Raw genomic sequence first — 27,790 nt, forward strand, 5'->3', positions numbered from 1 at the left:
TGTTGGGTTCTGTGGTGAATTTGGACAATCACTTTGTTCTCTTTCCCCCACAGGAGAGCTTCCGGACCAAGGGAATCTCTCATCAGCACTGTGTTTTATGGGTTTGGGAGAGGAATGTTATGGGTATAAATTGAAACTGTTCTTTCTATCCTCTTCAATGTGTCTTTCTTTGTTTTGGTGCTCCATCCAGGTGCTAGAGTCTCTCACTTGGATTCCAGAGCTCCTGTGAAGGTATTTTTGCCTATGGATAATTGTCAAATCAATGCTTCTGTTGGGATACAGGGATGGAATCTCCTATTCTACCATCTTGCTGATGTCACTCTCACATTTGTTTCTGTTTTTATCTTTTCCCATGAGAGTTGAGTTTTTCGTGATTCTATAGATGCCAAATAGTTTTGGATTGTATCCTGGACATCATGAATATTACATCCTGAGGCTCTCAGTCTCATTTAAATCCTTTGAGGAAATGTTGATGTTTTGTGATTTTATACCACCTCTTAAGAGTCATTAAAGGCCCCTGGGTTGGGATAGGGTTAATTTACCAACATTTAAGGGCTTCAGGCAGAATGGTTGACTTTCCAAGGTTCCAGAGAAGACCTTAGGCAGAGATAGAGATATTGGATGAGTAACTGAAAGTTGGCCAGCATCTTTGAAATGGTTGAGTCCATGGAATATGATGGGTTCCACAAAGCCTGCTATGTTTTGACGGTATTTTGAGGTATTAATTTATTTCCACCCTTATTTAGCCCTCTACCCCATGCCATTCAAGTCATTTAATCTATCTGTCAGCCCTGCAATTTTTCTATAGGAAGGAAATATACATGAATAGAAAATTCTAAGTCTCACAGGATTCTGTATCCCTAATGCTTAAACTTATTGTGCTTTAAAGGCATAAGCAAATTGATTCAGAAAGAAACAAGGGAAAGGCTGTGTGATGAATGACACAGGAAATCAGAGATGAGAAAGAAATTTATAGATCCCAAAACTAGTGCAAACCAAGTACACATATGGAGAATGTCCTAGACACAAACTTGTACCTAAAGAGAAGGGGCCTCTACAAGGTTTCTGAAGACTCAAGTTCAAGGCAGAAGGGCAGCCTGATCTGAAGAAGTCATTCGGATGAACAACCATACAAAGCGATGACAAATGAAACATTTTTTAATACCTTAAATTGTTTAAAAGAAGATTATTTTGGTCAGAGCTCATTTGAGTATTTATTTGATTCAAAATTTCAATACACTGAATAACTACCTGGGTGTATTTTAATATGTAAAGAATTAATTCTCTGAATTTCAAAAAACATTTAAAAATACTATACCAAAATTGCCTGTTGTTCAGTACTTAAAAATAGCACTGTATAGCAAAAAATTAAGATACCAAAGATATTTTAGATTTTTATTTTATATTGGATTATAGTTGATTTACAATGTTGTGATAGTTTCAGGTGTGTAGCAAAGTGATTCAGTTATGCCTGTACATATTTCTATTATTTCTCAGATTCTTTTCCCATATAAGTTATTACAGAGTATTGACTAGAGTTCCCTGTGCTATATAGTATGTCCTTGTTGATTATCTATTTTAATATGTAGTAGTGTGTATATGTTAATCCCAAACTCCTAATTTATCCCTCCCCCTCACCTTTTCTCTTTGGTAACCTTAAGTTTGTTTTCTGGGTCTGTGAGTCTGTTCCCGTTTTGCAAATAAGTTCATTTGTGTCATTTTTTTTTAGATTCCACATGTAATGATGTCATATAATACTCGTCTTTCTCTATCTGACTTGCTTCACTCAGTATGATAATTTCTAGGCCCATCCATGTTGCCACAAATGGCATTATTTCATTATTTTTAGGGCTGACTAATACTCCATTGCATATATGTACCGAGTCTTATTCTATGTTGTCCATTTTTATTGGCATATGGTTGCTTGTAGCAGTCTCACAATCTTTTCCATTTCTGTGGTGTCGGTTGTTAATTTCTCCTTCTTCATTATTTTATTGACTTAGGCCATCTCCCTTTTTTTTTCCTTTTTTTCTTTTTTCTTTTTTTTTTAAATAAATTTATTTATTTATTTTATTGGCTGTGTTGGGTCTTTTTGTTGTGTGCAGGCTTTCTTTTTAGTTGTGGTGATTGGGGGCTACATTTCGTTGTGGTGCTCGGGCTCCTCATTGCCTTGGCTTCTCTTGTTGCAGAGCACAGGCTCTAGGCACATGGGCTTCAGTAGTTGCAGTACATGGGCTCAATAGTTGTGGCTCACGGGCTCTAAAGCGCAGGCTCAGTAGTTGTGGCACACAGGCTTAGTTGCTCCGCGGCATGTGGGATCTTCCTGGAGCAGGGATCGAACCCGTGTTCCCTGAATTGGCAGGCAGATTCTCAACCACTGCAGCACCTAGGAAGCCCTCCCTTTTTTTTCTTGATGTGTCTGGCTACAGGTTCATCAATTTTGTTTATCTTATCAAAGAACCAGCTTTTAGCTTCATTGATTTTCTAATTTTTTTTAGTCTCTATTTTATTTCTGCTCTGATCTTTATGATTTCTTGTCTTCCACTAGCATTGGGTTTTATTTGTTATTCTTTCTCTAGTTCCTTTTAGTGTAAGTTTAGGTTGTTTCTTTGATATTTTTCTTGTTTCCAGCATTAAGCTTTTATCACTATAAGCTTCCCTCTTAGAGCTGCCTTTTCTGTATCCCACAGGTTTGGATCATTGTGTTTTCATTTTCATTTGTTTCTGGATATTTGTTTTTATTTCTTCTTTGATTTCTTCAATGATCTATTGGTTGTTTACTAGACTACTGTTTAGCCTCCATGTATTTGTGCTGTCTGCATTAATGTTCTCTTTTTATTCCTAAAATTACTTATTTGTGCTCTACTTTTTAAAAATAACTATTGCCAGTAATTGTCTAATTTATTAAGCTTTGTAAGGTAGCAGCTATTGGTTTTGTTGGCCCTTCATACTTTATCTTTGTTTTATATTTTATTATATTCTACTCATCTTCATTTATTGGTGCTCTTCTTTCTTTGTTTACATTTTTTTCTTTCCTATTCTATGTATAAAAGCACTCACCATTAATTTTTTAATTTTTTTCTTTAACCATATAAATTTCTTTCTTCTGGCATCTCTTTAAACTAATCCCAAAATTTTTTATGTATTGTTGGCTTTTGTCATTATGTTGAGATTATTTTCTAATTTTTTATTATGATTTTTTGATTTATGGTTTATGGTGGTGATTTATGATTTATTTAATTAAATAAAATAGTGTGCTTTAAGTTTTATATGTGTGGGATTTTTAGCTCTTCATTTTGTTGTTTGCTCACAATTTTAATTCATTGTGGCCTGGAAAATATAATTTGTATGTTAGTTATTTTTAGACATTTGTTGAAAATTTTATCTCTTTCTATTTTTGTAAATGTCCCATATATGCTAGAAATATATATATATGTAATCTAAGAATTAAGTGCAAAAGTACAATGTATGTATTTTGTATACATGTATATGTATGATTAGATAGATGGATAGATAATAGATAGAGATAAGGATAGACAGTTTTATCTAGTTGTGATATCCATAGAATCATACTTTATTCAATCAGTTAGTATTCTTAATACATTTGTTTTTTCCTGACTGTTCTAGTTTCTAAGAGGTATATGTTAAACTAAATGTGGTTAAGTTTCAACAGTTTTCTTTAAAATTTTATCAATCTTTTCTCTCTTTGCATTATATAATTTGAAGTTTATTTTTAGGATTCCTGATAAAGTAATTATTTTATTCTCATGTAATGATATTTAATATGCCTTTCGCCTTACAATTTCCACCCTGCTTTTGATGTCTTTCTCCCTCTATGCTGCATTCAAAGTAATTTTCGTGGTTCCAAATTTTAGTTTACCAATTCTCTCTGTATTAAAGCTGCATTTTAACCCATTATTACATTTTTTCATTTCATCAGTAGATGATATTTTACTCTGTCTCATGTCTCTCTTCTCAGATGAGAAACCCAATGCTAATTTGATTTATTTTTCCTTCTTAAATAACATGTTCTTTTGCCTATGAGCTTAGAAGATTTTTCTCTTTATCATTGGCATGGATGAAGAATTTTATAGGATATGACAATGTTTTATTGGGTTTTTTGTTTGTTTCTTTCTTTTTTCTCATTGCTCTAAACTGAAACTTTGTAAGCCTGTTCAAGGCTTAATACATTCTAAAGCTCAGAAAATTTTTCTTCTATTATGTCTTTAATTATTGATATTTCCCCCAAACTTCTTGTCTCTTTCTTTGACACTCCTACCATTTGAACAATATGCCTCATGTGTCTTTAACTGTTCTGTCATAATAGCTATCTCTATTTTTTTGCCTGTTTTGATGAATTTCTTATAGTTATCTAGGTTATTAATTTAGATCTTAATAATGATCATCCTGTCTTTCAATTCACATAATGAATTATCTAGTTGAAAAATCATATTTTAGCTCTGGAAATACATTTTTGTGCTGCACTTGAAATCCTTATGAACCTTGCTTTTAATTTGCATTTTATTTGACTCATATAACAATTTTATTTCCCTAGGTGTTTGTTCTGAGTTTCTATCTTATCTTTCTCTTTCTGTATCTTATACTCCCTCTGAGATGAGATAAGAATTTTTTTATTTTGTTTGCATACTGAGGCTTATATCTGATTTTTTGTAGCTCCCTATCTGTCTTGAATTCTGCAAATTCTGGAAGGCATGTGTATTGTCATCATCTTGGATTTGCTATATAGTCATAAATCTGCCCACCTCCTATTGAGACACTGAGAGGGGGCCTCTGTTGTCAGAGAACTTTGTTCTCTTATGTTCAAGGCTGGAGAGACTTAGTCTCTTTATGTTCAGAGATTCTTGATGGAGGCCTGTCCACCAGGCCCCACAGATCTCTGGAAACATATTTCTTCTCAGGATCTGTGGTTTTTAGATCTTTGTTCCAGATGTCCTCCAAGCAGAGAAAACCTTTCATCAGTTCCCTCAAGTTGGACCATAACACAGTGCAAGGTCTTACTTATTCCCAGGCATCCAAAGTTACCAGTGACTGATGTCTCAAGAGAAACAAGTAGTTTTGAGTTGGGATAGAGGAGAAGGAAGCTATGTTAAAGCTAGCTTTTCTCAGAGTCCTCAGCTCAAATCCTTAAGAATGTTCTCTTTCAATCTGTCTTTTTCCCTCAAAAGGTTGATGTGTCATTGAAGATATGGCAACATTGGAACACTCATATACTGCTGGTTGAAAGGTAAAATGGTGCAGCCACTTTGGAAAACAGTGTGACAGTTCCTCAAAAGGATAAAGATAGAGTTATCATGTGACCCATCAATTACACTCCTAGGTATATATGAGAAATGAAAGAGAAATGAAAACACACATGCACTTAAAAGCTTGTATGCAAATGTTCATAGCAGCATTACTCACAACAGCATAAAAGTGTAAATAACAAGTGTTCATCAAGTTACCACTGATAAATAAAATGTGGTACGAATATTATTTGATGATAAAAAGAAATAAATAACTGATACATACTACAATATGGATGAACCTCATAATACGATAATTGAAAAAAGCCAGCCACCAAAGATCACCTATTGCATGGTTCCACTTTTATGAAATGTCCAGAACAGGCCAATCTATATAGTCAGACAGTAGCTTATTGGTTACTTAGGACTGTTGAAGGGATGGAAAAAATGGGAGGGGGAATGATTGTTAAAGGGTACAACATTATGGGGGGAGGGGTTAAAAATAATTGAAAATTGGTTGTAATGCCGATTATACAACTCTTTGAATGTACTAAAAAACATTGTACATATTAAATGGATGGATTGTGTGGTACATGATCTACATCTCAATTAAACTGTTAATAAAAGAGAGATTACAGATAAAACTAATTGATTACAAAATGGATAAGAGAAATTAATTGCTGATTGTAGTAGTAATATACTTTCATTTTTCCTACTGTACAGCATTTCATTTGCTTACATGCCATAATTTATATATCAATTTTACTGTTGAAAGACATTTGGGCTCTTAAATAGGGCTACTCTGGACATTTTTATGCATATCTCTGGCTGCATATGTACAACATTTCTCTAGGATAGAAACCTAGGAAGAAAATTAGTACATACCAGGTTATATGCATCTTTAATTTTACCAGATACTACCAAAATGTTCTACTGTATTTGTCATTTTCCTACTACATTGAAGTCATATTAAAATAATTCCATTGAAATCACTTTTTAATTATATTCCTAGAACATTTTTTGTTCCAGAGTTTAGAGCTATAACATGAGTCCAAACATGAAAAACTGGCACAATGGTGAAAAATGAGAACCATTGTAAACACTAAGACAGTGAGAAATGTATTATTGTTGACTATAAATGTATGCTTAGCTGGTTATTTCTTCAAAGTAGGGAGAACAAGAGTTAAATTTCAAGGGAACCAGTGAGTAGTTTATGAAGAGAAAGTGGATGCTGAGAAAGAACTACTTAGAATTTACATTATAAAGAGAAATAAAGATTGAATGGTATTTGAAGGAGCAAAAACTGTTGAGAGTTTTTGTTTTTTTAATTTATGGTGTAAAGAATTCGCATAACCTAGGGAAGGAAAAAATGGAGAGAGAAAGATGTTAAGTATGAGAAAAGAGTAATTAACAAAATGAAGTTCCAGAGGAACTCCTAGGTAATGGGAACAAGAGTACAGATAAAGGGGAAGCAGTTGAAATGATGAGTGGGGGCATGTCTTCTTCCAAAATGAGAGCAAAAATGAGGAGTGGAAAAGTGAAGAGATGTTGAGATGGAAGAAGGGATTCATGTTTGATAGCATCATGACTTAGTGAAGGAAAGAAAAGTGTGTGCTTGTATTAGGGTCATTAGTCAACATCCACATTAAAAAGATCCTGCTAATAAACTTGTAGAATATTGGAATTAAGAATCTTTAAAGGTTTTTCTTAATCTCATTTATATTACTTTTGAGGTATTTATTTTAGTTTAGTTTAGTTTTTATTGGAGTATAGTTGATTTACAATGTTGTGTTAGTTTCATGTGTGAATTCAAAGTGATTCAGTTATGTATATACATATATCCACACTTTTTAGATTATTTTCCCGTATAGGCCATTACAGAGTGTTGAGTAGAGTTCCCTGTGCTATACAGCGTACTCTTATTAGTTATCTATTTTATATATAGTAATGTGTATGTCAATCCCAATCTCTCAATTTATCCCTCCCTCCCACCCTCTGGTAGCCATAAGTTTCTTTTCTACATCCATGACTCTACTTCTGTTTTGTAAATAAGTTCATTTGTACCCTTCATTTTTTTTTTTTGGTTCCACATATAAGTGATACCATGTGATATTTGTCTTTCTGTGTCTGAATACTTCACTCAGTATGACAAGCTCTAGGTCCATCCATGTTGTTGCAAATGGCATTATTTTGTTCCTTTTTATGGCTGAGTAATATTCCATTGTATATATGTACCACACCCTCTTTTTCCATTCCCCTGTTGATAGACATTTAGGTTGCTTCCATGTCCTGGCTATTGTAAATAGTGCTGCAATGAACATTGGGGTTCATGTATCTTTTCAAATAATGGTTTTTTCCAGGTATATGCCCAGGAGTGGGATTGCTGGGTTATATGGTAGTTCTATTTTTAGATTTTTAAGGAACCTCCATACTGTTCTTCATAGTGGCTGTACCAATTTACAGTCCCACCAACAGCATAGAAAGGTTCCCTTTTCACCACACCCTCTCCAGCATTTATCATTTGCATATTTTTTTGATGATGGCCATTCTGACCAGTATGAGGTGATACCTTTTTGTAGTTTTGATTTGCATTTCTCTACTAATTAGTGATGTTGAGTATCTTTTCATGTGCTTCCTGGCCATCTGAATGTCTTATTTGGAGAGATACCTGTTCAGATCTTCTGCTTGGATTGGAAGAATTAATATTGTGAAAATGACTCTACTACCCAAAGCAATCTACAGATTCAATGCAATCCTTATCAAATTACCAATGGCATTTTCCACAGAATTAAATCTCATTTATTTTAATAGCCTATCTTCTGGTCCAACTCAGTATCCACTTCTACTGTAGAGGTTTTGTTCCACCAGCTCAGTCCACATGAAACAAGGATTTTAAAATTATAGTTTATGTTTAGATTATTAGTTTTCATTTTATGGCCTTGGGCAAGAGTCTCAACCTCTCTCTAATAAACTGGGATAATAACATCCCTCCAAAATCTTTGTGTAGTTGATTAATGAGATAACATGAAAGAATTTTGTAAATGCTATAGCACTAAACATGCATGAAGTACTTCTTTGTTCATTTTTTATAGGCTATTGTCTGACCCTCTCTTCAACTTTTTCATGGGATCTTGCATTGTTATCCAATTATTTCCCTTATGTATATATAGTCTTCCCAAAAGGAGGACGATCTCTCAAAATAAGACTATTCGACTTGCTAAAGACTGAATGACTTTGACAACCATGACAAAGATGGAGCAGAAAGTGTGAAAGCACAGATTTCTCTCATGATACCTAGGCATCCTGTACTCCACAAGCCATCCAGGTTGCTACACTGACAGTGGTCATGTCTTTAAAAAATACATTGAAATATGACATTACCAAATGATCCAAGTAGTATTCAAAAAGAACATGCATTTTAATCAGAGAGAAAACACATGCAGATGTAAACATATAAATAAAAATTCAAGAGCCATGTAACCACAGAAATTGATATAGGAATCTTGGGGACAAATGTATCATTGTGGCCTGAATTTGAGATGAGTTGCAAAGCAGTGGTTCTTCAAATTTTATTTAGATTACATTCCTATATTCCAAACTTAAACAGACCATCTCTCTTTGAAGCACAGGGTAAGGTATTAGAGCTCAGAGCTTCACCTCCTCCTCCAACTCCTCCCCATTCACAGCAATTTTGCAGTAGACCTTGAGGCACCTCTGAAGAAGCCTGTGGTTCCACTGAGAGAATTAGAAGGATAGAATTAAGGGGAAAACACGAGAAAGCTGAGAGAGTTTCAACATTTGAAAAGGGGAAACACCAGTGCATAGACACTGGGGATTTCTGCTCCATTGGGGCTGTGGATGATAAGGTACATATTCTAAGCAATGGGAGTGTATAGCATGGAGATCTATGGAAGAGTGAAGTTATGGAGAGTTTTTAATATTATGCTTAAGAATTATGCAAATTAGTAATCTTCAATAAATAAATCAATAGATTTCAATGCATGAGCTGGATTTGTCCCTACAGAATGCCTGGTACAGTATCTTCTTCTTTCCCTTAATTATTTTCCTGTGTTTCACCACATTTTTCTGAGGAAAGAGGCTCCTATAGGTAAATGATCCATGTATGACTCATGGACATCACTCCCCGAAATCCTATTCTCTCTTCCCAAATATAGACATTGAGAGATTTCAGTGATTCAGAGATATAAAAATTAGCTCCTCACTGCAAATGTTTGGAGGCCTCTTCTATAAGCAATGAAGAACTATTAAAGTTTCTTGAATCTGGAAATACTGATGAAAAAGTAACAACTGAAACTCCCTGGAAGGTGGGAGGAGGGAGGATGAGAAGAAATTCTATATGCTGTGTGTGCAAGAATGTGTGTGTGTGGTTGTGAGTGTTTGCATGCTTGCATATCTTTGTGGTTTAGGTTTAAAAGGAGGTAAAACAGTGGGTATGCTGCATGGAGTTTCATTCTCCCAGCTTAGCAAGATAATTCACTCAAAGTAAATACAAGTAAATAGGATAATTTGGAAAGTTTATTGCTTTTCAGATGGGAGAAGATTGAGATTATTATGATGTCAGATCATCACAAGATTCTTAGGGTTGTGAAGGATCTAAAACAATGGCTTCAAGTACCTATTCTGCTCCTTAATCTTAGCTGGGTGCTGGTGAAAATTTAGCTCTTAGTTGACTAAGGGTGTGTGAATATGTAAACTTATAGACACACTAATGCACACATACCTGTCTATGCAAAAACACACTGTCATTCAGATTACTACCCATAAGGCTGTTGATTTGGAGGTTTCTGAGAACTGGCAACACATCTGTTGCAATACAAGTGAAATAATAAAACTATACCAGCCCACTTTGGAAAATAAGAAAAATTTACTGAAAAGGATATACAACTTCAGCAGAATAAACATTATACACCTACACACAAAGAAAAAAGAAAATGAACTTAAGAGCTCATTATTTCTCAGCCCTGTGATGTAAAAAGAAAATTCTGAAATTCTCAGTGTAAAAACCCCCATGGGTTTCCCTATTGGAATAAAACAAATGATAATAACCTGCATTATTTTTGTCCTTGGAAGATGGAAGTGAGGAAAATCTTAATGAGTTTTAATTGTGGGTGATGATAGCAAGAGGTGAGTAGCAGAGACCTTGCACGTGAAGTCGCTCCTCCAGCTAGAAAACCTATTTGTGACAGCTAAAATCGAAGAAACCATTTTTGTTTATTCTTGACAGTTAATTAGAAGAGGAAGTGAATCTCATTTTAAAGATACATAACCAAATTTTTCTCTAGTTAGTAAGAGGAAGGGAAGAGGAGAGTCATACTGGATAAGGTGAATAGAGATTTAACCGTATTTTTCTCTTTCAAATTCCAGGAGATGAGGTCAAAATCTTCCAGTGTTCCTTTGAAATGTCAAAACTCAGCCTTAATAATACTGGCTTCATGCAGGCAGCGCTGCATACAAAAAGAAGCTAGAAAGCTGCCAGTCAGGTTTACTTCAGTCTGACTGAGTCAATGTGCACAGGGCAGGCACAGCTTCTTGGGAGTGGAGGATGGAATTTAAAATATCTTCACTTATTCAGACTAAGAGAAGTGGGGCATCCGTGGGAACTAGTGATTAGTGTAAATTATTGAATAATCTTTTGTAAATTTCATTCCAGAATGTCTATACACACTAAGGGTTAGAGGAGCACTAAAAGACATGCTATTTTATGAAGCAGGTTCATGGACTAACTGGGGATATGTTTTTAAAGAATGCATTTTATTACATTAAAGTAAATATTGGGGCATGAGGTCATCCAACAAATGACTGACCTTTGGACACTTAGTTTGTAAAGGACTAGATAATAGTTATTTTCTGTGAATATGTCAGTTGAGTGAGTGTTGATTGGAGCAAATCATAAGCTTTTCTAGACATAAAATGAACTTTTCAAGTCTTGAGTGTTTTGTACATGACATGGGCTGAATAGGGTCTCCCCAAAATTCACATGTTAAGGTCCTAACTCTCAGTAGTTCAGAATGTTATTATATTTGGAGATAGGATCTTCAGAGAGGTAATTAAGTTAAAATTATGTCATTAAGGTTGGCCCTAATCCTATGACTAATCAAATATGAACGGTGTCTCTCATAAGAAAAAGAAGTTAGACACAGACACATTTAGAGAGTGAACCCATGTAAAGACACTGGAAGAAGATAGCTATCTACAAGTCAAGGACAGAGGCCTCAGAAGAAACCAAACCTGAAGACACCTTGATCTCAGACTTCTAGCTTCCAAAATTGTGGAAAAATAAATTTCTATTGTTTAAGTCACCCAGTACCTGGTACTTTGTAATGGCAGCCTATTATGGACTGAATATTTATGTCCCTCACAATTGATACATTGAAGCCCCAAGCCCCAGTGTGGCTGTATTTGGTGATGGTTCCTCTAAAGAAGTAATTAAGGTTAAATGAGTTCGTAAGGGTGGAGCCTTGATCTGATCATATTAGTGTCTTTTAGACATCTCTTTTGAAGTTTGTGCTGGAAAATAATTTGGAAAGTAATATGCCCATATTAGGGAATCTAATAGGGGAAATTTTTTAAAAAGTAGGATCATAAAGAGAGAAATCTTCATTATAAAACTCAAGAAAAAATAAATCCACTGTGAAAAAGGTGTCTTTAAAGAATCTTCCCTTTCATTGAGTAAAAAGGGGAAAAAGTTATATTTAATTTGTGGACAAGACAACTCATAAAATAGCATGGATAAAATTAAATTTTATTTTGTGAACTATTTAAAAATAAAATTCTTGGGAGCATTAAAAAAAGAGAGAGACTTCAAGAGAGTTCTCATGCTTTCTCTGAGCCACACAAAACAGAGGTTGTGTTGGCACCAGCAAGATGGCAGCCACCCACAAGCCAAGAGCAGAGTCATCAGAATGAAACCTATTTTGCCAGTACCTTGGTCTTGGACTTTCCAGTCTTCAGAAATGTAAGAAAAAATTTCTGTTGTTTAAGCCACCCAGTCCATGGTATTTTGCATCCTGAACAGACTAATACACAGCCCTAGTAAAGTAATATATACTATTTATGCAAAAGTTATGTTTCTTCGGTCCTATCCTAGTCCTCCCCAAAAGATCAGGAACTGGAAATTATATAAATATATATAAATGTATTTAAATATATTAGTGAGATGTTATAGTAAAAAGGAAACTAAAACAGATAAATAATCACTGAGTACTTACATTTTGAACAGTCATATATTTCCTATAATGTTGAGTTCCAAACAATTTTGCTATTAATGTCCTTACCCTCAAGGAGTTTAAAGCAGGATTGAAAATTTATTTTATAAAATTTAATAATTTAAAATTATTTCAATTATTTATGTATATTTAATTCTATTTCATATTTACAAATATGAATATCAATCTATATTATAATATATTTACATTTTAACAGATTTTTCAAAACATTTGTTTTAGTTATCTCATTTACATCTCTCAGAAGCCTGGGACACAGATACAGAACACAGCATCTGCACTATACCCATGGGGACCTAAGTCTGGAGAGGCTAAGTAACCTGCCCAAGGTCTTAGATGTAGGAAGGATATACATTCACTAGCAACAGTAGATTATATTGGATGGAAATGAAGACTTTGTAGAGATTAGAAGGAGTTTAGTCATGCCCATAAGGTTTAGAATCTTTTCCGGATGATTTTGTTTCCTTATTGCTTATATAATTATAACATTAAAAAAATTGTTACCCAAGACAACACAATCAGAAAAGTGAGTATTAAAACAAGGATCCAGCTTCTCGAACCCCAGACCAACATTATACATTTAACAGATCAATTTGAGTCTCATTTCCTTTCTTCAAGATGGCACTGTCAACATTTTTAACTTGACTCTAAACATGGAAGGACTTTTCTTTCAACCCCTCTCTATGGATGACCATCCAACAGGCATATGGTCATTATGTGGAAAATGTTGACTTCTGGTTCAGCCACTGGTACAAATACTGCCTTGGAGATTAGAATAAGAAGGAGACCAGAATAAATGGATTACTTAAACTGGTGACTTTCTGAGAGACAGCAGATAACCCTGTTCTGTAATAATGTAACAGGGAGAGGATCTACTCAAATTGCTTCCATACGAACTTTCTGAATTCCAAGAAATCCACACTCTTTATCAGCTATAGTACAGGCACAATGGGAGGGCACAAGCCCAGTTCTCAAGAGTTTCACTATATAACTATGGGAAAAATATTAACACATTGTCAGAGATAATTTGCAATCCAAGCAACATTCCACATGCCTAAGAAAAACATAGATATGCGTTGGACTTAAACTTTCAGCCTTTAATGAACTATCAACAGCAATGAACATGAGAAGGAAAAAGGAGAGTAGTGAATTATTCTCAGGTAGAATGTTACCACCTGAGATTTGTAACTGTACTATGAGTCAGAGGCTTTACAACTGGTTCCCAAATCCAGCTGGAAATTAAAATCAACAGGGGGTTAGGACATTGAGTTGGGGATCTTAACAGGCAAAATGTGAGAGTGGAATTCAGGACAAAAGTCAGAACTGAACATACACAGATAATTAAAGCCATGTGCCTGAATAAAGCTTCCTATAAAGTGAAACAAAGGAAAGAGGCCCAAAGACAAAAATCTTAAGGAAGAGACTTCTGTCTTCTGGTTATACATATAAGGAGTTTGGAAGTTGCCACTCCATCCTAACAAGCAAGTATTATAAAAAGCTGAAAAGACTAAAAAACAAATACTCTTATATCTATAAGAGTGGGGAGGACAAACAAACCACTGCCCTTAAGCCTGGAGAGCTGACAGCAAATACAGGGAGACTCAGCTTATCTTTACTGGAAGAGAGACTTAGGAGCAGAAACTGCTGAGGGAACCAGTACAGGGGTAGGAAAACCTGAACTGTGATAAAAACAAGACAGCAGGCCCCAAATGGAGTCACTTATGCTAAGCCCCACATCACCAAAACAAGACAATACTTAATTACAGTTTTGGCATCTCCCAGAAATGGAATCTTAAGCTGGTGAATCAGGAATTACCTGGTCAGCACTAGAGAGATAATCTGCCTGGTAGATCCCAGCCTTCCCCTAAAGGAAGGTGACCTTGCCAAAACACAACAAATCTGCTTGTTGCTAGTATAACTTCCTAGTTTCCACTCCCTTCTGCCTAGAAAAGTCTTTCATTTTGTACAGTTCTTCAGGTCTCCTTTCTATGTGCTAGATAGGGTGCTGCCCATCATGAATCATTGAATAAAGTCAATAAGAACTTTTAAATTTAAAAAAAAATCAACAGGAGGCTTTGAAGAAATTCAAATTCCAGAATTCCAGACAAAATAAAGGCATTTTATATCCAGGTACAATACTGGCCAATTGGTACCATGAATAAGGAAATGCTTTAAAAAATATGATCAAATAAAAACAAATCAGAATAAAAGTCTCAAGATAAGGGAAAACAAAAGCCTCAAGATAAGAATGAGTATTGAGCAATGTATAATAAATCAAAGTGAATATTGATAATATAAAAGAAAATTATAATAGAAGTTCTATTAAACATTACTGAAGCAACTCAAGAACAGTGTGAAACTAAAAATTCTAAACTATCAAAACAAAATTGTAAGAAAGATGGGAAAAGGCAAGGTGTATTTTGAATGTCTCCTTCCTAGTGATGGTGAATAAAGGTGCAGAAAAGTAAAAATAGAGTTTCCAAGGTCTAACCACACATCTAATGCAACCAACTTCTTGCAAAATGTCCCAGAAATCTGAGCTTTTGTTAAACTTGCCTGTAATTCTGATGAATAATTGTCAGGCAGGCTTTTGGAAAACACTGATTTAAAGGGTAGTTTCTGAAGCTATAAATAAGCATGCATGCTGCCTGTCAGTACCCTGGCTACCATTGCCCGTATTTCTAGATAACTGCTTGCAAAGGTACTTCCTTTGCCCTAATTCCAATTTCATTAGGTGGAACTTAATGTAACACAATGAAGAAGAATTCTGGGAGATTGATTCTGGAGATGCTATATAGTTGGACTTTGATTTTTTATTAAAAAATGGATTGTATTAGATGAATTATAATATCATGTACAGTTTCCAATTTAAATGAATGTATAAAGTATATTATACTTAGGGATGATATTTAGGGAAATTGTAGAATTCTGCTCAGGAAATGCTCAGAAGCTCATCATCTAGACAACTTGACAATAGGCATCAGATGGGAGGTAGGAAGCATGGTATTATTTCTCCAAGTTTCTCCTGTTCTTATAATGCTTTCTTCACCTTAGACATATAATAAGTACATATATTTTTTTTAAGAAATTTTATTGAGATACAGTTAACAGACAATAAACAGTACATATTTAGTGTGTACAATCTGGTATCCCAATCTCCCAATTCATTCCCTCCCAACCCTCCCTGCTTTCCCCACTTGGTGTCCATATATTTGTTCTCTACATCTGTGCCTCTATTTCTGCCTTGCATTTCCTCTTTCAGAGTTGTTAGCACTTGCCTTATGTATTAAGGGGCTCCTATGTTGAGTGCATATATATTTATAATTGTTATCTCCTCTTCTTGGATTGATCCCTTGATCTTTGTGTAGTGTCCTTTCTTGTCTCTTGTAACATGTTTTATTTTAAAGTCGATTTTATCTGATATGAGTATTGCTACTCCAGCTTTCTTTTGATTTCCGTTTGCATGGAATATTTTTTTCCATTGTCTCACTTTCAGTCTGTGTGTGTCCCTAGGTCTGAAGTGGATCTCTTGTAGACAGCATATATATGGGTCTTGTTTGTATATCCATTCAACCAGTCTGTGACTTTTGGTTGGGGCATTTAGCCCACTTGCATTCAAGGTGATTAATGATATGTATGTTCCTATTACCATTTTCTTAATTGTTTTGTTTTTGTAGGTCCTTTTCTTCTCTTATATTTCCCGCTTAGAGAAGTTCCCTTAGCATTTGTTGGAGGGCTGGTTTGGTGGTGCTGAATTCTCTTAGCTGTTGCTTGTCTATAAAGCTTTTGATTTCTCCATCAAATCTGAATGAGATCCTTGCTGGGTAGAGTATTCTTGGTTGTAGGTTCTTCCCTTTCATCACATTAAATATATTGTGCCACTCCCTTCTGGCTTGCAGCTTTTCTGCTGAGAAATCAGATGTTAACCTTATGGGAGTTCCTTTGTATGTTATTTGTCGTTTTTCCCTTGTTGATTTTAATAACTTTTCTCTGTCTTTAATTTTTGTCAATTTGACTACTATATGTTTTGGCATGTTTCTCCTTGGGTTTATCTTGCCTGGGACTCTCTGTGCTTCCTGGACTTGGGTAGCTGTTTCCTTTTCCATGTTAGGGAAGTTTTCAACTAGAATCTCTTCCAATATTTTCTCAGGTCCTTTCTCTCTCTCTTCTCCTTCTGGGACCCCTATAATGTGAATGTTGGTGCGTTTAACATTGTCCCAGAGGCCTCTTAGGCTGTCTTCCGTTCTTCTCATTCTTTTTTCTTTATTCTTTTCTGCATCAGTGATGATCACCATTCTGTCTTCCAGGTCACTTATTTGCCTTCCTGCCTCAGTTAATCTGCTGTTGGTTCCTTCTAGTGTATTTTTCATTTCCATTATTGTGTTGCATATCTCTGCTTGTTTGCTCTTTAATTCTTCTAGGTCTTTGGTAAATGTTTTGATCTTTGCATCCAGTCTTTTTTCAAAGTCCTGGATCATCTTCACCATCATTATTCTGAATTCTTTTTCTGTAAGGGTGCCTGTCTCCTCTTCATTTAGTTGTTTTTCTGGGGTTTTATCCTGTCCCTTCATCTGGTACAAAGTCCTCTGCTTTTTCATTTTCTCTATCTTTCTGTGGCTGTGGTTTTCAGTTCCACAAGATGAAACACTGCAGATACTGCTTGATACTGCTGTCTGCTCTGTTGTGACAGAAGCTATCTCTAAGTACGTGTATTTTTAAATAAGGTAGTGAGTCAATGAAAACAAAGTTCCTTGGTTGTATCTGGAGAAATAAAAGATGAAATCAAATCAGAAATGAAATACTTTAGTACTACTACTGGCTGGTAACCACTGATTGAGAGGTCAAATTTGAATGTCTAGAATAAATTAATTGAAACAGATTTCTAGGAAGGCTTGATGAAAACAAAGTAGAAAGGAAACAGTGATAAGGGGAACAGAGAGCAGAATGAATAAAAAGTGGAGGTGAAGTTTTATGATAATTTTGTAGTCATAAAGTCATCAGATTTCAGGTTTGGCAGGAAACGTAAAGGTCATTCCTGCCAATCACACATCTAATACTAGAAAATTCTAATTTTGTTCCCCTCCAGTGAGATGACTCAGTACCTCTGAAGACTCTACTTTTCCTCCTTGGAAAGTTCTAACTGTAAAATGTTTCTTTCTTTAGAACTTTATCCTATCCCTCTGACATTTCCTCTCTTAGCATCTATTTTGCACATAGACCTATGATGACATAATCTTACTTCTTATGTACATGTCAGATTTACACACATACACACACACACACACACACAAAATCTTCTGACCTTCTATTTAAACCTATAAAAGAGATTTCTAATTTTCTCAGATATTCTTTGAATTGTATGGTTCTTAACTCCTGATTTCCCTTCCCTAAACTTCCTTTAGGAGTTTGGATTTGGGTAGTCAGAATTGTTTGATGACTTTGGAATAGGGATAGATTAGCATTATCCTTGCTCCTAATTTTTTTTGGTTGATTGTGGCCCAGCACCAGTGTGGATCTGTCTTTTGGTAACCTCTATTATGACAAGTATACTGTGTAGTCAATAAACATACTGTAAACATTTTTTGCAGCTAGTAGCTAAAATTTTCATGCAAAACTATTCTGTATCTCAATATAAGCCATTCATGCCAATTACCCAATGTAGAGCCTTGGGTCAGACCATTAAAAACTTTCTTCAATGTTTGCATTAATCCACTAACCAGGATTTATTTATGATTTTATAACCCATTACTTATCTAAGTAATTAGCTATGTAACTATTTCATTTTTTAATTATTCACAAAAGCAACTTTGCCAAGTGCCCTGTTAACATAGAGATATGTCAAAACTACAGGATTCTCCCCCATATAAGAGACTAGTGGCAGAGAAAAATTATGCCTTGTTTTTTTTTCCTTGGTGAACCTATGTTAGGTCCTGTTGTCTTGAATTTTTCTAATGCTATATACTCTCAAGCCATCTCTTTAATATACCTTTATAAAAAATTGCTGAAGTTTGATGAAAAATTCATGAGTAGTTGAAGAAATTACTCTCCTCTTCCTTTGCAAAGCAGTTTGTCATTTGAGCATTTCACTATTCCATTACATCCTTTATTCTCCAAAGTCCCTCAAAGAACACTGAGCACCTCACTTGAAACTTTATTCAAGACCTTAAAATATACTTAATCTTAATCTCCAATCTTGAATTTATGTAGGGCAGCAAGATGTTTTACAAAGTTCCTTCAGCAACTGTGTAGAACTTAGTAATGCTTATTCTATCCTCCCATAACAGGAGATAATTCTCATCAATAGAAATGTAAAATCAAATAAAACTTGTTAAGTTCTACTCTGCCTCCAACATCCATCCATATTGTATGATATGTATATGTGTGTGTGTGTGTGTGTGTGTGCATCTTAGTCTATATATATATATATATATATATATATATATATATATATATATTCCTGAATAGCATTGTTAGTCTTTGAAATTTAGCTCCAAACAGACTTTGCAGAGTGTGATTTATCTTAGTCTTTATGGGAAAATCACCTCAAGAATGGATGAAATAACTACACAATTGTTCTTGTTTGCTTGTTTGGTTGGTTTTTGTTTTGTTTTGTTTTGTTTGTTTTTGACTAGGCCTACTATGAGCTAAATTCAGGCCAGCATCTGATTAATCACTCCACCACATCTGACAGAAGAACATCACTGACTTACTGGGTCCCTGGGGATTTCAGCTAGTTCAGAACAAGTGCCTCCAAATACCCAAAGGGTCTGGAGGTTTCTCTTTTCCCACTGTCTATTTGTTAAATGTTATTGGGAGGAAAGTTAAGAAGATTAAAGTATAACACTTCTGAATGTTTTGTAAGATCTTTCCACAAAGGAACTTGGTCTAATTTTAATTCAAGAAGCTCTGGATCTGTAAACTGACTCAGGACTGAAAATTGGATAAAGGGCCATTATTCTCTACCATGTGAGCTCAATAAAAAATTCTGGTCACCAGATATAGATGTTTTTGGTTACACCAATTATCTTAGTTCATGCTACTATAACAAAACATAAACTGGGTGACTCAAACAACAAACATTTATTTCTCACAATTCTGAAGGCTGGAAGTCTCAGATCAAGATGACTGAGGATAGCCTTCTTCCTGGTTCATTGTTCCTGGTCTTCTTGCCATGTCCTCACATGATGGAGAGGAGAGAGAGGGAGCAAGCTCCCTTTTAAGTCTTATAGGAGCATTAATCACATACACCAGGGCTCTACTGTCATGACCTCATCTAATTCAAATTACCTCTCACAGGACCCATCTTCTGATACCATCACATTGAGGGGTTGGGTCTCAACATAGGAATTTGGGGGAGATACAAACATTTAGTCCATAATACAAATCAAGTAGGCACTAAGTGGCATGAGCATTTATTTTGGCTTCAGGAACAACATCAATTAGCAATTTCAAATAGATCAAGCCACTTTGATAACCTCTTCTGATCTTTGATCTTTTATATCAACCATGCCCACTTGGTGTTGTCACTTAGTCTCAGCCACCCAGGGTTGCCTCAGATCCACTGAGTTCAAATCAATGGCTACACCACTCACATTTATCCCCAGTCTACAAGAGGTGGCTAATTGTTGGTTCACAAACTCAGGAATTTCCTGGGTGAAATTTTAAATTGGCACCCCTTACAAGGTGGGCAAGATGAAAACAAAGAAAGAGGCAGAACACTCCAGATTGATAGGTGGCAGTTTTAATAAACAGGGGGACTTACATGTGAGACTTGTCTTGAGCACCAAGAAGAGTAGATCCCTGAAACTCTAAAGAATTTATATAGAGGCCTTAACGGGGTTGTCACCTGTGCAGTCCAGATGGTCTCAACAACACATTGTTCTCTTGAACCCAGGTCCCACTGTGGGAACCCAAGGCAAAACATTCATTCCAGGGACAGGGAATGGAGCCCCTATTTGCCTAGGTTCACCTCTTGGGTCAACTGGGGTCACATCTTCTCGGTGACCTCTTCCAACACTAATCCAGTCATTTCGTTGATGCTGAGGCTTCCTCATGAGGTGTTTCCAAACACCATGGTGAAGAGAACATGCTCTGGGCCCTCTTGGAAAGGTAATGGGGATGGTCTCCCATTATAAATTCTATCTACCCAAGTCTTCAGATTTCTTCCTCTGTATTAAACCAAGAAATATATGTGTAGCATATTAATCTAGTCGAGTCCACCAAATTTTAAATCAACTGACTGACAAAAAAAAATGGGCAGAGTTGTGTGGCAGGGGGAAAACTTCTGTAGCTGCTTGAACTTACATATTCCTCAGAATCTCAGGTAAGTAAACTCATATAATTAAATTGTCCTTCCTTCCTAGTTCTAGTATAATCCTCAGACTCTTTTTCTAAACTTTTTTTAATGATATAAGTTAGCAAATCTAGCATTTATTTTGTGATTAAGCTGTCTCCTCCCAAATTTGACATTGTAATTGGCATCCTGGGCCATGCTGAGATCTGTTTCTAGTTACATGTCTGAATCATTGGAAGTGTGATGAGGGATCTAAAAGGAGATGGCAACCCCATGCAAAATAACTAAATGAGACAATGTAGTTATGGGAGTGTTATATCAGAAAGGACAGGAGAGGCTGATTCTGATTCTGCTAGCAGTGGGAAGTCAGTGGTACTTGGGGGTTTGGTAATAGAAGTCATATAAATCCTTTCAAACAGTCCTCTCCCAATATTTAGATTTACACTTTTTAAGATCAATTTCCTAGTTTTCATGTAGAAAATCTGACAAGAATATGAATTCAAATTCAGATATAATTTAGCAACCCAAAACATTGTTTCTATTTTTTTTCTGGTTTATTGGCCAAAATATCAGGCAATGCTCCAGAAGAAAAAAAAAATTAGTTTGTTTTAGTTATTTTTTTAGCATAATAATAGCAATGCCAATTCTCAAATTTGTTTCAGCCATTCTGGTTTCTTTGGGTTTTTGTTTGTTTGTTTGTTTGTTTTTCAGAAGCCAGTGAGCAAGTTTTATTTGAACACAGTTATATTCATTTATGTAGTGTCTGTGACCAATTTTCAGCTCTAGTAGTAGAATTAAATAGTTGTAATAGAGACCATGTGGCCCCCAAACTATAAAAATATTTTCTATTTGGCCATTTACAGAAAATATTTACTGACCCTTGATCTAAACAATTACATATACTCCCTCAACATTGAGACCCTTTCTTCTCTGACATTTCTATAAATCTAGATTACTCCTTATTCAGACACTTTGAAAGGCCTATGCTTAATAGAGATATTTCTCAACTGATAATTCAAGTTCTTCACAATATAAGCAATAACTTATCACTCAGGTACTAATCTAACTTTATCTTACTATGCCTCAACTTTTCTTCCAGCCTTTATCCTCAAGCCTAATTTAGTTTCTTCCTACTACAACCTCTTCCTCATTCTGTTCCTTTTCTCCTCTTTTTTTTTTTTTTTGAGCACTGTGTGTATTAGCGTTTTTTTTTTTTTTTTTTGGGGGGGGGTTACACCAAGTTCAATCATTTGTTTTTATACACATTTCCCCATATTCCCTCCCTCCCTCGACTCCCCCCTCACCCTCTCTCATCCTTTTCTCCTCTTTTTCCTTGCCGGTGAGCTCCTGGTCTTCAAAATACATTTTATATGTTATCTCCTTTCTGATCCCTTTTCTTATTTCCCTTTCCCACCTCCATCTCACACCTCCAAATAGATGTGCTCTCTTCCTTTTAACTTCCACACTAATTTTTTCCTGTCTTATGCCTCTTACAGTATGGTATTGTATTTTACTTCTTTTGTATTGCATTCAGTCATACATATGTTGAGCACCTTGTAGTATGCCAGCAGTGGTGGCTAGGTTCTGGGGATCATCAGTAAGGCATAGTCCTTTTACTCATACTGTAATATTTTACCCTGCTTACTGAATTATAAGCACCTACCAGGGAAAACACCCAGTCCCATTCATCTTCATCTTTCAGTGTGCTCAATAAAAATTGGTAAATTTGAACAGTACACATTTAGTGATGTTATAATTATTCTCCAGATCATGTTTTAAACTTTGCCTTAAATCACAATTTGGCTACTTGTTCTGTCTCTTAGAAGACCTGTTCATTTCCTCTAAGTAGAAACCTTTCTCACCCATGTGGCTTTTGTCTTTTCTTGCTTCAAGCTGGAGTCAAAGGGTGGGGGAGGAGAAGGAAGCTGCATCCTTGAGAGAGGAGGTGGAAGCTGAGTCAATGAGCATCATCCTCAAATATGTCTTTCCAGGTAAGGCCTTGGTTGCATAACCATTGTTTCCAATTATGTTCTGGCTTTGGTTGGTGAACCTATTAGGCATCTCAGTAGGACGTCCAAAGTTGTTAAAAGAATATCCTGGATTTGAATCCCAGCCACCGTCACTCAGTTGCTGTGTGACCCTGGAAAAATTGTTTGTCTTCCCACTGACTTGCTTTCTTCCTCTCACTTTGCATCCTTGCACCCTTGGCAACCTTCTGATCAGAGCTGGCTTCCTCGTGTTTAGTTTTTTGGCTGTAATTCATCAGTGGCTTGACTGAAACTGGCTTCCATAATAAGGGTATTATTTCTTACAGAAGGAGCAGCGTGAGGAGCGGCAGGTCCAGGGCTGGTTAATTTAGTGGCTGCACAATGTCATCAAGGACCAGGTTCTTCTCTTAATTTTGCTCTGCCATCCTTGGGGCACTGGCTCTGGTCCTCCAGCCCATCTCCTTATGGGTAAAAGACGGCGGCACCAGCCCTAACCATAGCACAGTCACACAGCAAAGCGTGAAGGCTACAGCCAGACCAACTTGGCTTCGTAGAAAAGAAAAACTCTGGTTTCTTTGTTTTTAATAAAAATTTTAAGGTAATTTTGTGAAATTTTCCAACTAGCCTACTGAGATTATAATTGGGGTTGCTTTAAACATACAGATAAATTTTGGAAGAATTGACATATTAGCCATATAAACCTGTCAAACCATAAACACAGTTATCCCTATGTTTATTTAGATCTTAGTTTTTCTCCTCGGTGTTCTACAGTTTTCAACACATAAATATTGTACATATTTTGCTAAATTCATCCTTAACTAGCTCATGTTTTTGATGCTATTATAAACAGTACTTTCTAAAATTTCTATTTCTGATTGTTTATTGACAGTATAGAGAAGAGAAATTTATGTACACACACACACACATACACATGGCTTCTCACCTATAACCTTGTTAAACCTGCTTATAGCACAAAAACAAACAAACAAACAAAAAACCCTGCTTATTAGATCTAGTAGCTTTTTTGTAGAAACTTGAAGATTATCTATGTAGACAATCATGTATGCAAAGATCATTTTATTTATTTTTGTGTAATCAACGTACCTTTTATTTCTTTTTCTTTCCTTATTGCAGTAACTAAAACTGGAATGATGTGAGCAGACATTCTTGCTCTGTTCTTAGTCTTACAAAAAAAGTATTCTGTCTTTCAGCATTAGGCATGAATCTAACAACAGTGTTTTTGTATATGCCTTGAGAAAATTCCCTTTAATTCCTAGTTTGCCGATATTGTTTTATCATAAATATTATGTTTGCCAAATGTGATTTTTTGGTCTCTATTGAAAGGACTATGTGTTTTCTCTGTATATATTGTTGACATGGAAAATAATATTAATTTTCAAATTTTGCTCTAATGTATTTTCATGTGAAAAAACATTTAATTATGATATAGTATCATTTTTATATATTACTGGATTCTATTTGCTAATATTTTACTAATGATTTTGGACTGTATTTATGAATTTTCTTTTCTTGAAATATTTTTGGCATCAGAGGAAGGCAAAACCATAAATGAGTTAATCCCCTCATTTAAATTTTCCAGAAGAATTTGTATAGAATTGATTTCCTCTTTTCCTTAAGTGTTTTGTAAAATTTCTAAGTAACTTTACTTTTTTCTTTGTTGTTAGGTATTTCACAATAAATTCAATTTTTTAGATAGATATAGGAATATAAAGTCCTTTTTAAAAACAATTTTTATTTGTTTATTTGGTTCCACTGGGTCTTAGTTGTGACAAGCAGGCTCCTTAGTTGCGGCAGGCTCCTTAGTTGCGGCAGGCTCCTTAGTTGCTACAGGCAGGCTCCTTAGTTGTGGCTCACAGGTTTCTTAGTTGTGGCATGCATGTGGGATCTAGTTCCCTGGCCAGGGATTGAACCTAGGACCCCTGCATTGGGAGTACAGAGTCTAAAGCACTGCACCACAGGGAAGTCCCTAAAGTTCTCTTGATTGATCTTAGTAGTTTGCTTATTGCAAGGAATGTTTCAATAATTATCAAATGCATTGGTTTAAAGTTGATAACATTTTCTTTTAAATTTGCATGATCTCTGTTAACAACCTCTAATTTATTGCTGATATTGGTAATCTGTGCCTTCTCTCCTTTTTCCTGATTATTCTGTATATAAATTTATCAATTTAACTGATTTTTTTGAAAACCAGATCTTAGTTTTATTTCTTTTTCTTCCCTTTCTCCCTTTCTTACTTTCTTTCTTTCTACTTTGGTATTTAAATTTGAATATTATTGTTAACTATTTACCTTCTCTCCTTTTGTTTAATTTTGTTCTTTTTTTCTTTTTTTGTTTCTTAAATACTTAAAACATTGATTTGAAAACTTTACTGTACATTTACTGCTATAAATGAGCCAATTTTAGCCACAATCGACCTATTTTTATACATTTTGATTTAATGTGAAACCAGTTAAAATATTTTCTAGAGTTCCAGTTCTGGATCAGGGGAAATTTTAAAATTATATATATTTTTTTCTCAGTGAATACAACTATGCAAAATATACATATAGAGCAGTCTTTTGAAGATACTAGAATAAAGACTACCTGGAATACTGAGAAAGAAAAGACTTTAAAGTATTACAGGACCGGTGATAAGTTTAATATATTTTATTCCTCCAGCATGCCTCTTGGAGAGGAATATTCTTCTCTCTCAGAGTTATAGCCACTACCATCTTCTTCTGAGGCTTCTACATGACTCCATGATGCTATCAGTCATATGGATTGTAAAAGAATAGAGGAAAAAATAAACAGGTATTTTTCACACTCTGAGCATTTGGAATGACCTTTATTCTTTCTTTAGCCAGTATTAGCAGACTTACCCTGGAGCTCTGTCTGATTGTGCTGATATGCACTTTTGATATGAATTCAGGCTAAGAAACAATTAATATTATTTTCTGTTTGTTCATACACATTGTTTCTTTTCCCCACAGGAACTATTAACAGCTTAATCATTGTGGTCTTAAAAATCTCTCTGATCATTCCAACATCTGGGTCATCTCTGAGTCTGGTTTTATTGGTTGGTTTACATCTTGACAGTGGATTGAATATCTTGACTTTCTGTTTATCTTGTCATTCTTACAGTAAAGATTGAGATAAATATAATTACTAAGGGAAATTACATGCTGATCCTTTTATCAACCTGTTAATATGGGCAATTGAGTAAATCTAGTCAGGAGTTGACTGGGGCATAAGAGTTGCTATTGCTATAGCTACTTTCAATGGAAAAAAAAAAATTTTTTTTTTCTTCCAGAGGACTAGTGCTTACTATTTGTGCTGGGATTTTTGTCAGACTTAGTTCTCCATTCTCAGCTTTCAGTCAATCCTGCATGACTCTGTTACAGTAAAAAATATTTCTCCATGTTTTTCCACCTCCCCTAGAAGTACAGTGCTGTTGCTTGGTACTTTTTTGCAAGTTTCATGATCATGTCAGGGAGGGATCCTCTGCTGCTCTGGTCCAGCTTCCATCTTAGGGTAGTCCTGTGTACTAGAAGCTTAAAGTGAGGCTTTTTCAGAGTTCCAAATTTTCTTCCCTGTGGCAACTCAAATCTGCCTTATATCTGGATTAGTCTTTATTGATATTTTCTTATTCTTCTTTCAGAGTAGGAGGACTCTACTTGGTATCAGAAGAGGATAAGAAGATTATCAGCATCTAGAAACTAGTTTTGAATGAATGTAGATTTCCTTTCCCTTTCTCCAGAGGTGGCATTTGCCTTTCATCTTCTGGTCCTTGGGGGCTATAGTCTTTGTGGCTTTAAGCTTTTGCTTTATAGGAGAGAAGAATCTGCAAAAAAACAGGTATATTTTGCGTAGGGGGCCACCGAGCGATGGGAGGGCCTTTGGGGGCCTGCGTGGCGGCGCCCGAGAATGACGAAAGAACGAGGACTAGGAGCCGCAGGAAGTGCGCCTGGTGGAGACCCCGGGGCGGGAGCTGTGGAGAATGGTCCCGGCGGGGCGGGCCGCACGGAGACAAGTGGAGCGTGCCCAGGGGCCGTCGGACGAGGGGGCAGCTGTCACCGCCGCCTCCCCGACTCCGTCGGAGGACGAGGAGCCAGAGGAAGAGGAGGAGGAGGCGGCGGAGGAGGAAGGCGAAGAGGAAACGGTGGCGTCGGGGGAGGAGCTGCTGGGCTTTCTGTCCAAACTGTCCCCCGGCCCCGCCGGCCTGGACTGCAGCGCCCTGGACTGTGACCCAGACCTGCCGCCCCCTTGGGCACGTCGCACTTCGAGTTCCCGGACTACTGCACCCCCGAGGTTACCGAGATGATCGCAGGGGACTGGCGCCCGTCTAGCATCACAGACCTGGTTTTCACCTACTGAGCCCACCATCAGCGGAGTGCGCACGCCCCCAAACCAGCTGTTTACATACAGGAATCAGGTACTGGGGCCCCTCGGAGGCCGAGGCTGACACCCCATCTCGCACAAAGCCTCCCCCCTCCTAGATGTGCCCATCCCCCTTCAAATCCAGACATGCCCCTCCCCCGCAGACACACCCCAAGGCAGCCCAACCCCCACCCTTTCTCCTACATCCAATCCCCTCCCCAACTTTCCCCCTCACGCACAGCCACCAGCAGCCCCCCTCTGATGCACCACCCATCCTCTCCAAGAGACTTGTACCCCTCCCCCATTTTGCACACGCCCCTCCTCTTGGCCGGAGGACATGCCCCTGCCCTTGCTCCGTCCCGCCTTCGCCTGGCCCGCCTCCTGTCTTGTTTAGGCGGGGCTCTGCAGCTGGGCGGCCCAAGCCCTCCTCCCTTGCCCCTCCCTCTCAGGGAGGGGGAGGGGCATGCTCTTTTTCCCCAGGGAGCAGTGGGACCCGCCCCCTTCTCGTGCATGCTTAATGCTTCTTGGGAGGAAGGGGCTGGTCCCAGTTGAACCATGAACTTCTGTCGGCCTCTCCCGGAAGAAGGGGGGTGGATATAGAGCAATCCTGGGAAATCTTTTGATCCAGGAGCGATGGCTTCTGTT

The 27,790-nt window shown here is 36.5% G+C and overlaps 1 pseudogene; it reads left to right on the forward strand.

Moving 5' to 3' along the window:
- Window positions 1-27,142, forward strand: part of LOC130830912 (uncharacterized) — a 158,880-nt pseudogene extending 131,738 nt beyond the window's left edge.
- Window positions 27,143-27,790: the final 648 nt, after the last annotated feature.

This window comes from Hippopotamus amphibius, chromosome 11, assembly GCF_030028045.1.
Source record: "Hippopotamus amphibius kiboko isolate mHipAmp2 chromosome 11, mHipAmp2.hap2, whole genome shotgun sequence".
NCBI classification, from domain to species: domain Eukaryota; kingdom Metazoa; phylum Chordata; class Mammalia; order Artiodactyla; family Hippopotamidae; genus Hippopotamus; species Hippopotamus amphibius.